The following is a 10,460-nucleotide window of genomic DNA, read 5'->3' as shown; positions in this document are numbered from 1 at the left end:
GTGCTGTAACCATTCTATGGTTCTGCGACTGACACATTGTTTGAGTGGCTTTTTATGGTTCTCACTTCTTATGCTCTCACTAATTCCATTGTAGCAAATGGATAATTTTGTATAACTAAAATGGAAGAAGTGTTTTTTAAAATATGAATATGATACTTGTCAGTCAAGTAGAAATGGAATTTGCTAAAGTAATACAGCTGTGTCGTTATCTTTTTAGGATTAGATATCCTTAGGATGCTTTTGATGCCTGAAAATGAGATATTAAATTGCTGTAATTGAACATACCGCACCACTCCAGTTTAGTCGAGTGTTTAAGCAAGGCTTGTAAATAAAATGGGAGGAAATGATGTGCACTATTATAATAACAATCCATTGGTATGCCAGTGGAAATTCTCCAAGAGGCAGGCGTATGCAACTATTGTCTGAATACTAACTCCTGACTGAAGCCAGGGTGGGTGGAGGGAGTCTTTGTTCAGAGAAAGATTCTTTCCTCTATATATGAGCAAGCTCCCTATTATCAACAAGGGAATGCTATAAAGAACCGTGTAGTGATGTTATAAATGTCGGAGAGATTGAGTAAACATATATTTCAGATGAAATGCTGAAAAATATCATGACTAATTGGAAATATTTATCATTGCTTAATATATATCCATAATTATTTGAACATTATTGTAGAGAAATACAATGTATTTGCAAAATAAAATCACAATGCCTAATGTTACAATACCCGCGTTACAATCTGGTAATAAACTACATTGCAACTGCGATATTGTTTCCCTATAAGCAGTATGCAATGTATCGGGAATATTAAAGTACTTCAGAAACTGTGCTACATAATGGTGAAGGACAGTCACAAATGTAAAGTTTGCTGAAGCAGTGGATCATATCGGCAGGAATTCGCGAATAAAGCCGGATTTAGGTTTAGGTATAGAGAATCTGCTATTCTATTCTTCGCATTGACCTGCACATGATCTGCCATGCCTGCAGCACAAATCTTCTGTTACAAGTTGCCGTGGTTACAAAAAGCTCATGGTAAACCAATGAGCTTTCTGCAGCATTGCTGAAAAGCACCAGCCATTTTGGTTATGGGTGCACACTGGAATAATGCTCTGCTTTATCCAGCAATAAAATCAGCTATTGAAGAGAGAGTCCCGCATTCCAGATGATCTTTGTCGCTCATAATGTCACCGAGTTGCTCGACTGTCAGGCTGTTCATTGCTGCCGCTGGACTGGATTGAAAGGAAATAATCTGCAGTGCAAATGTGTGGGCAGATCAAGCAAACACAGACAGTGTGCTGTGTGGTAAAAGAGCGTTGAGCTGTCACGTTACCTTAACTGTCTAACTGTTGTCTGCTATTGGTGACCAAGTAAGCAGGGTGTAGTCCCGCACTGACACTGTTTATGTACATTTCTGCTGCTTTATTTAGACAGACTCCCACTGAAGAAGCAGGTGTGTGATTTATCTGGGCTCCACACAGGCTGCAGCCTCTCTGGTGTTCCATGCTGCTTTCAGCGAGGCTGCTACATTTGGGACATCTGCTGGACGTGGAGACTGTTAAACCTGGTCAATCGCTGCTCAGCTGGTCTTCAGGTAAGCTCAAATTACAGTGTTGATTTCCCCCTTTTGAATGTGAAACTGGCAAGAAAAGACATGAGTAAACTACAATGCAGTTCTAACGGGGCATGTGCAATAATTCACCTCTGTTAGCACAGACCTTTATACTTCGATATTAATTGGGTGTTGTTGTGTTCATTGTAATAGATGTGTACAATTTAACAAACCTTCTGTCCCCGATCTCAATTTCCTAATTTCGTGGGTCTTCCCACATCAATGCTCACAAATGATCCCCGCAGTATAAAAGACAGGAGTTTCTGGTGGTCTTATTATACAAACCGATGTGCTCTACTCGCATGCTTCTCAAACAGTTGGAGTCAGCATCTATCAGAGTGTACGGTGATAACCTTTCCTAGAGAAAGGCAAGCCTTCCTTAAACATTGAATACTGTATATTTCAAAGTTAACCAGCTTGAACACATTTAGGGGTTTCTTTTGAATTATTACCTTTTTTGTACAAAATAACAGAATCAAATGGTTTAAGAATACAAAGGCTGCAGTATTTGTATATAGTGTTTGATGGTTCATGTAAATAATCCAATGATCAGTATGCGATTCAACTTGTATTATGATACTACAATGCTCAATATAACCCACTGTGTGAAGAGCTGAGAAATGGCTTTGACTATTTTGTTGGCTTAAACTCAAATTATATTTATTTCTCATTGCAAGCATCATTTACTGATAAATAAAATTTTAATATTTAATCTCAGGTCATCAGAAAATAATTTCTTCAGCTAATTCCTTCCTATTAAAACCGTTCTAGTATTAAGATCATCTTGGTTAGCAAGTGGTTGCTGGAAGCATTCAGTAAATCTCATGGTGACAAAGAAAATATAGTTCAGCATGGATCTTGTTCTGATACTGTTAGTGTTTCAGTTGTAGCTTGTAAATGTGATCCAATGTGTTTCCTTACTCTGGAATTAGAAAATAATTGCAAGTTTAAATTCTGCAATGTGAGCGTGGGTAAAGATCAGTTTTTTTGACATCCCTTTCCATAAAGTATTAACAATCTGAGCTGGCTCTTAAAAAAATCCCACAATTTATAAGCTATCATCAGTGCAGTAGAATAATTGAGTGTTTTTCCAAAGAATAATTATCCTGTTTTATGCTCAGTGCACTCACGTTTTGATCTGCTCGTACCCTGTACAAGTAATTTAGGGGCCCTGTTTTGTTGTGAAAATGCTGTTGTTGCCATTGATGTTAAATTGGATTTTTGTGGCAGCTGTATGTTATATACTTGTGCATGATCCTTTGTTTGGGAGGGTAGTGAATGTCTGAGTCACTAACTTGTGGTCAGCAAAGTAGATACTGTTCCAAGAGCTATGAAGATAGCTGGAGATTGTTACTTAGGAAAGAGCTTGACTTTCATAAAAGTAAAGGTATTTGCTGACAATAAAATTTAAATCTTGAAATGTTTACAGTTTCCTCCTTAATAGAAGACTTCCTTGTCTCTGCAAAATCTATTTATGTATTGCCACAATTTACAATTTTCAGAGGATTTTGATCTTGGTTTTGTTTTGTTGCAATTAGAGCAAGACAAATCATTGGCTGTAACTTTTCAATTTTTTGGAGGTTAATAAGAAAGAAACAGTTTGAAAAATCTACCAAATGAGTTCCTTTACAGATTAGTGGAAGATCAGCTTTTCTTGTGGCCCTGATATCTCCTCGGAATTTGTTAAATTATCGCTTTTGATGATACCCTTCTGTCACCCTGACAGATTAGATAAAAGCCAAAAAGAAGTTGCTGCCAATAGATTCATGACCACGTTTATCATAATTTCAGTCCATCTGTCCTTAAGGAGGTTATTGTTTATGTACTGGACAATGATCTTTTATTTCACTACAAGACTGATATTTGAGTAATCCAAAACAGATTCCTGGAATCTATTGGCTGCATGTTACAAAACCCATCTAAAATCCAAAAGTCTTTTTGCTCCCCTTTTTCATGTTATTCTCATCACTAATACAGTCCATGAATGATATCCTTCTTACAGTGATGAGGCAGGGCAAAACCTCTGCTGGTTTGCTACATGCAGTGAAATTGTAAAAAACATTTACAAATATTTACCATTTCGCAAGAGGCCAGATTAAAATTTCCTAATTGTAGATCATCTGCAATTAAAAAAAAAAGTTATCTACCATCAGTCAAAGAGTCTTTCATGTTTTTAATACGCTACGTTTTTTCATGTCACTGGATCTGAAACATTAACTCTGCTTTCTCTCCACAGGTGCTGCCAGAACTGCTATGTTTTTTCCCCCAGCAGTTTCTGTTTTGTTTCTGATTTCCAGCATCTATTTACAAGCTAGCATTACAGGAAAAATAATCAGCAACATGTCCACCAGCATAAAAGCTATCATGGAGAGAAAGCTGTGTGCTCCACTTAAGTTTCAAGATCAAAAATGGGACATCTGATGTTCCATCTGCTGTTTGACTGTCAATAGGAGAGCAGATTTTCACATGAATTACTGCCAGCCTAAACTGTCAGGTACTCCAAAATAGAAACTTTTGTTTTCAAACTGTTCCCAGACTGTTTAGTTGTGCTGTGAGACACCTCTGGGGAGGCGGAGGTTGACCCAGGGCTTCTAGTCCAGAGGCAGGGACAGTACTGCTGTGTTCCAAAGGGTCACACAATGTATACTGATTAAGTAGTTATCAAGCACACACTCTCAGTTGGTTAACAGAAAGCTCTGGCACTACGCTCTTCTCTAATTATTAAATAACATAACGGTATCGTAAAATATACTGGTTATCTCCTTTTCATATTCCCTTTCTATGGTTCTACATTTAATTGCAGCAATTATGGAAGGGGCTATTTAAGTTTCAAGTTAAGGCCCAATGCTCTCTTAGGAGTTGAAGAAGAGATTTGCCGAAATTTCTTTCAGTCCAGGAAAGAGCTCTTGGTTTCTCAATGAAGTGACTAGTTTCACAGTTTAGCCATTGCTTGTGTAACGGAATACATGGGAGCCGCCCATTTATCATTATGGGTGCTGTCCTAATTATGATAATGGTCATACATACAAACTAGGAGCAGGAATAGGCCATTTCAGTAAGATCATGGCTGATTTGATTGCGATCTCAAATGCACATTCAAACCTACCCCCAAGAATGTTTAACTCTTGTATTGGCCAATAATCTGTCTTCTTTTGCCTTACAAATAGTCAATGATCATGTCACTGAGAGACAGGTAGAGGGGTCGTATCTCCCTTGGAAGGTGGGTGGAGGTCCTGCTCAACCCAAACTGGGCAGAGATCTTAGGATCAAGCTTTTCTCTCAATGGTGGTGGCTCAAAGACATTTGACCATTTTTCCTTGCTTTGTGCTTCAGAATTCGCCAGTCTTGAATGTGTGCCAAATGAGATTTTTTTTTATTCCTGTACTTTGGTCAAGGATACAACACGGCTGAAAAGTTAAAAATTATAACTCAACATGTCTTTTCTATGCCAAAGTCAACAGTTACTATTAATTATTTCTAACCTGTTACAATGCTTTGTGCATTTGATGTGGTTAAAGCTTCTTAATAAAACAGGCTTTGCTTAAATAATAATCTACACTGAGAGGACATGGCATGCTCAAAATTTAAATTTTAAAAACATTGTATTTTAATTTCTACTTCTGAAGAACTAAAATAAATTGGGTTCAATTCTACTGGAAGATTGTAGGATGTCCAAATGATGGAATGAACCCTAAAGTTCAGTTTTGACTTATAAAGGCAAGTGATTTTAAGGAATGTTAGCATGGGATGAGACAGAGGATCTTTTAAAGTTGATTGAGTCAACTTGTCATCATGTTCCAGCTGCAAGTTCTCACCAGTTTTTACTGTCCCTTTTGTTGAAGTGGTTGAAATGCCTGCCAGAGACCGACAGGTGCCGCATGAATGTAGGGCATGGAAATTGGGTTCCCGCAGCTGTAATTGGGGCCTCAGTGTGATTTAAGCTGGTCGGATAAAAGCTGTGTAGAGTGGCCACCCTACTGAGGAAATGCTTGTGTGATTGCACTGCCTGACTTACTGGAAACACTACTTAGATTAATTGGATCTGCGTATTGTGTTTGGTGCAGTTTGAAGTGATTTATTCAGTTTTGTATTTTGCTTTTATCTGTTTTCTACTTTAATCAGCCTCATTGAGCATTTGTAGGTTGCTGAGGGTGCTAGTTCTGCTAGGAGCAGCAGCCTCAGCTATCAGGATAAATAGCGGGCACACTGTAGTCAGACTGCTGCTAAGAAGGAGAATATTGTAGAGGAGAATAATGAGATACAAGATATTAGACTAGAAAGGATCAAGGTTAGTAAGGAAGAGGTGTTATCAATTCTAGAAGGAGTGAAAGTAGACAAGTTCCCTGGGTTGGATGGGATTTATCAGAGGATTCTCTGGGAAGCTAGGGAGGAGGTATTGGAGCCTTTGACTTTGATCTTTGAGTTGTCATTGTCTACAGGTTTAGTACCAGAGGACTGGAGGATTGCAAATGTTGTGTCCTTGTTCAAGAAGAGCAGTAGAGATGACCCAGGTAATTATAAACCAGTGAGCATTATGTCTGTTGTAGGAAAAATTTTGGAAATGATTATAAGAATTAGGATTTATAATCATCTAGCAAGCAACAATTTGATTGCAGATAGCCAACATGGTTTTGTCAAGGACAGGTCATGTCTCACAAAGCTCATTGAGTTTTTTGAGAAGGTGACCAAGCATGTGGATGATGTTGGGGCAGTTGACGTGGAGTACATGAACTTGATAACATGGTAGGCTTTGGAGAAAATACAGAGGCATGAGATTGAGGATGATTTAGCAGTTTGGATTAGATACTGGCTTTCTGAAAGAAGGCAGTGAGTGATGATTGATGGAAAATATTCAGCCTGGAGTCCGGTTATAAGTGGTGTGCCACAAGGATCTGTTTTGGGACCACTGCTGTTTGTTATTTTTATAAATGACTTAGACGCAGGCATAGGTGGATGGGTTAGTAAGTTTGCAAATGTCACTAAAGTCGGTGGAGTAGTGGACAGTGTGAAAGAATATTGCAGGTTGCAAGGGACTTGGAATCGGGCTGGGAGGTGACAAATGGAGTTTAATGCAGCTAAATGTGAGGTGATGCACTTTGGGAAGAATAACCGGAAGGCAGAATACTGACTCAAAGAAAAGATTCTTGATAGTGTGGACGTGCAGAGGGATCTTGGAGTCCATGTACATAGACCCCTGAAAGTTGCCACCCAGGTTGATAGTGCTGTTAAGAAGGCATACGGTGTGTTAGGTTTCATTGGTAGAGGGATTGCGTTCCGGAGTCGTGATGTCATGCTGCAACTGTACAAAACGCTAGTGCAGCCTCACTTGGAACTCAGCCACATGAGGGAGATTTAAACAATCCTTGGATAAGCACAAAGATGATGATGGGATAGTGTAGGGGGATGACCTTAGATTAATTCACAGGTTGGCGCAACATCGAGGGCTGAAGTGCCTGTTCTGCACTGTATTGTTCTATGTTCTGTAAGAACATTAGAAATAGGAGCAGAAGTAAGTTATCTGGCCCATTGAACCAGCTCTTCTGGAGGTGCTGCTCATTAGCATTGCCCAGCTCTTCGTAAAGACTAAGTCCTAGCCAGAAAGGTCACCCTGAGCATAGACTGGAGTGGATAAGCACGACCCCAATACTCTATTGAGCAGCAGTAAGAGGATGCTCACTGACTCTCCCATTATCACCAAACTGGTGATATTTGTTCCATTACTGCTACTTCTAGCACTGCCTGCCTCCAGGGAATTTCTCAGCTTTGCCTAGAATAGGCAAAAGGGGATGAATTACTTCGTCGGAACTCCTGTAGAGAGTTCCCAGTCAGGGAACCACTCAGGCCTAAAGGGATAAACAGGAATTGAGAGAAGGAACAGGCTACTGAGTTGAACGATTAGCCATGATAATATCGAATGGTGAAGCTGGCTTGAAGGGCTGAATAGCCTAACCCTGCCCTTAATTTCTATGTTCTGTAGTGCTGAAGTCTGTACTTGTACAATTGTGTAACCAGCAAGACACTGCACGGTAGCTGGAAGCTTTTTGTTCACAGGATGGGCTATCATTTCTCGGTGTTAATCCCCATTGGAGAATCATGTAAGTTTCTGCCTGTTTTAATGGAAGCTACCATAGTGGCTTTGTCATCTGCCACTTGTGCAGGGAACCTTGAGATGATCGTAGTGGAGACTCAGCAATGATCCTACAGCATGTTAGCTGATGTTGGGGCTTGTCTGGCCTGGAGAGCTTTCCATATTCATCGAGGAGGTGGTGAAGAAGCAGGATTTCTGTCACTTTTAGAGAGAGAGGGAAACATGCATTGCCCCTACTGTTGCAGCCATGGGACTGTGGTTTATAATTCCCAATGATCTAATAAGAGAGCAGATTACAGGAGATGTGTGACTCCTGGCACAGTGGTGATGCTGTGTGAGATGACAGGACAACAAGCTGTAAGGAGACTCCTTCATATTTTCACCCTTGGTGTTGAAACTCTCTGGCTGCCTTCCAAAACCTCATGTAACAGCTCATGTGTGGCCAGCAATTTTCTTTTCATAGCTCAAGTCCACATCTCTGCTGGCCTCAGCAAAGTTGGGAGAGTGTCTTGTCCTTTAGCAAGTCGTCTCTTAGACTGCCCATGTCACCACATCCTGCTCGCTTCTGCCAAGGGGGATTGCTATGTACAATCTCCTGTCATCTCTATAGCGAGGCTAAGCATGTGCTGCCCCTATTGCTGCAGTAACTCTGCCAGGGTGCCACAGTTTTAGCTGCTGCATAGAAGGGATGGGTACACATGAAAGGGTACACCTACTGTTGTTCACTTAGAATAATTATCCCACTTCCATGATGCTACCCACTTAAGACTTTTACTGCTGAGAAAGGCCGAGAGAAATGGGAGGTGCACTGACATTAATCCCATTGACTTTGTAAGTAACTGAAGAAAGGTTAACCAAATAGCTTCTTTTCCAGGCATTTCTCTCCTAGAATCTTGGAATCCCTACAATGTGCAAGCAAGCCATTCAGCCCATCAAGCCCACATTGGCCCTCTGGACAGCATCTCTCCCAGACCCACTCCCCAACCTATACCTGTATCCCTGTGTTTCCCATGGCCATTCAACTCAACCTGCACATTTGTGGGAGGAAACCGGAGTACCCAGAGAAAACCCATGCAGACATGGGGAGAATGTACAAACTCCACACAGGCAGTTGCATGAGGCTGGGATTGAACCTGGGTCCCTGGCACCAGAAGGCAGCAGTGCTAGCCACCTAGCCTCTGTGCCACCCTCATGCCTGTTAACTCCTTCTGAAGTACAGTTCAGGAGTGTTGTGCATCTTCTGATACAGTGGCAGTATTCACATATGTGTCAAAAAACAATTCAGTCATGAAAGCCATCAATTCCAGTGAATTGCAGCCTGATCCTGACCTCACTGAGGTTTACAAGCATGTATTTCCAGTAGGGTTTGTCCAGTGCTGATCAAAAGCAGGATCTGGGTTTGACTATTTCCCACTTAAACCCAGAGAAGCTGAGGCTAATTGGACCATTGCCCCTGCCATTTCAGGCTAAGGTTAGCTAAGTAAGCTCAGAACTGAGAAATCCAACCTGGTCCCTTGACTAAATTGCTCCTTGATTCACTGAGGTGCACTGGTGGTGGAAGACTCTTGGTTATTAATCAGAAAATATTTAAGAATTGTAAAAGGAAAGGACAGCATTCTCTTTATAATGGGTAGCTAAATGGAAGCTACTATTATAAATCCTGCTTTGCCAGGATTGTTCTGTTGATTAGTCCAGAAACAATTAAAATGTGGTTTTGGCAGCATTTGTAGCTCCCAGGAAGAATCTATGTGGGGTTGGAGTGTCATCAATAAACTGAATAGTCTCTGTTCATGACATCAAAATAAAGCAAAGTAATTCAGGTCTGGGAGGTCTGTAATAAAAACAGAAAGTTCTGGAGAAACTCAGCAGGCTTGGCATCTTCTACGGAGAGAGAAACAGAATTAACATTTCCAATCTGAAGAACAGTTATATCAGACTTGAAACGTTCACTCTTCTTAGTTGCTGCCAGACCTGCTGAGTTTCTCTGTTTTTATTTCAGTTTATGAGCTCTCATTATGGTACAGTGAATATTCTGTTGAAAGGTTGCCTTGTGGTGTGGTTATTGTATTAGCTAGAAATCTCTGCGACAATTTGCTGGACACAGTAATATTAATAAGTGTTGGTTATTGTTTTAACAGAGCATTGGGAGAGTAGTAGGTTATTTAGCCACTTGAATGTGCTTTTCAATGGGATATTTCACATCTGACTCTTTGCTTCAACATCATATTCCTTTAATATCTTTTTGGGTAGCAAAAATTGACCAAACGTCATGTGCAAATGGGAGTGTCGAGCTTCTATCATCCTTTGTGCTTAGAAATATTTCATAACTTCACTCCTACAAAGTCTAATTTTAGACCATATCATTTCGTGAAACTCCAGTTAATCGGTCGATAGAGAGAAACAGTTTCAGAACAAGAAAAGGCTTTTTAGACATTTTGTCATTGATTTGCTTCCTGGTTGACCATGTATCTCAATGCCACACTACCTCTATTTCCCCTGATGCCATTAATGTTGTGTAATGACAAGAGGACCCTAGAGGAATGTTCCCTATAAGCTTTGTAGTTATGTAGCAGCTGAGAAAACCACCTGCGAAAACTTCTTCTCTGTTTTAAATATACCACACAAGGAACAACTAAAGTTAGAGAGAGTGTTGCCCTGGAGCAGCCTTGCTGTGATGTCACAGAGCTGCACATCCCTGGGTATAAATGTCACAGTGTGGGTGGAATTAGAATTATCTGGAAGGATCACTGTATAGGATAG

General features: G+C 40.4%; 1 protein-coding gene across 8 annotated transcripts in view; it reads left to right on the top strand.

Annotated features, from left to right (window-relative positions):
- The first annotated feature begins 1,085 nt into the window (after positions 1 to 1,085).
- The window catches only part of sorbs2b (sorbin and SH3 domain containing 2b), a 308,354-nt gene continuing 298,979 nt past the window's right edge, over positions 1,086 to 10,460 (top strand). For 4 of the 8 annotated variants that reach the window (XM_043706081.1, XM_043706051.1, XM_043706043.1 and 1 more), the window contains exon 1: positions 1,088 to 1,594. The gene's annotated coding sequence lies outside the window, so the exon portion shown is untranslated. Of the gene's footprint in view, positions 1,595 to 10,460 lie in introns of all 8 variants that reach the window. The other 4 variants (XM_043706014.1, XM_043706071.1, XM_043706062.1 and 1 more) reach the window with 3 other exon arrangements.

Source organism: Chiloscyllium plagiosum, chromosome 2, assembly GCF_004010195.1.
Source record: "Chiloscyllium plagiosum isolate BGI_BamShark_2017 chromosome 2, ASM401019v2, whole genome shotgun sequence".
NCBI lineage: Eukaryota > Metazoa > Chordata > Chondrichthyes > Orectolobiformes > Hemiscylliidae > Chiloscyllium > Chiloscyllium plagiosum.
This window is presented reverse-complemented; position numbering and strand designations above follow the sequence as displayed.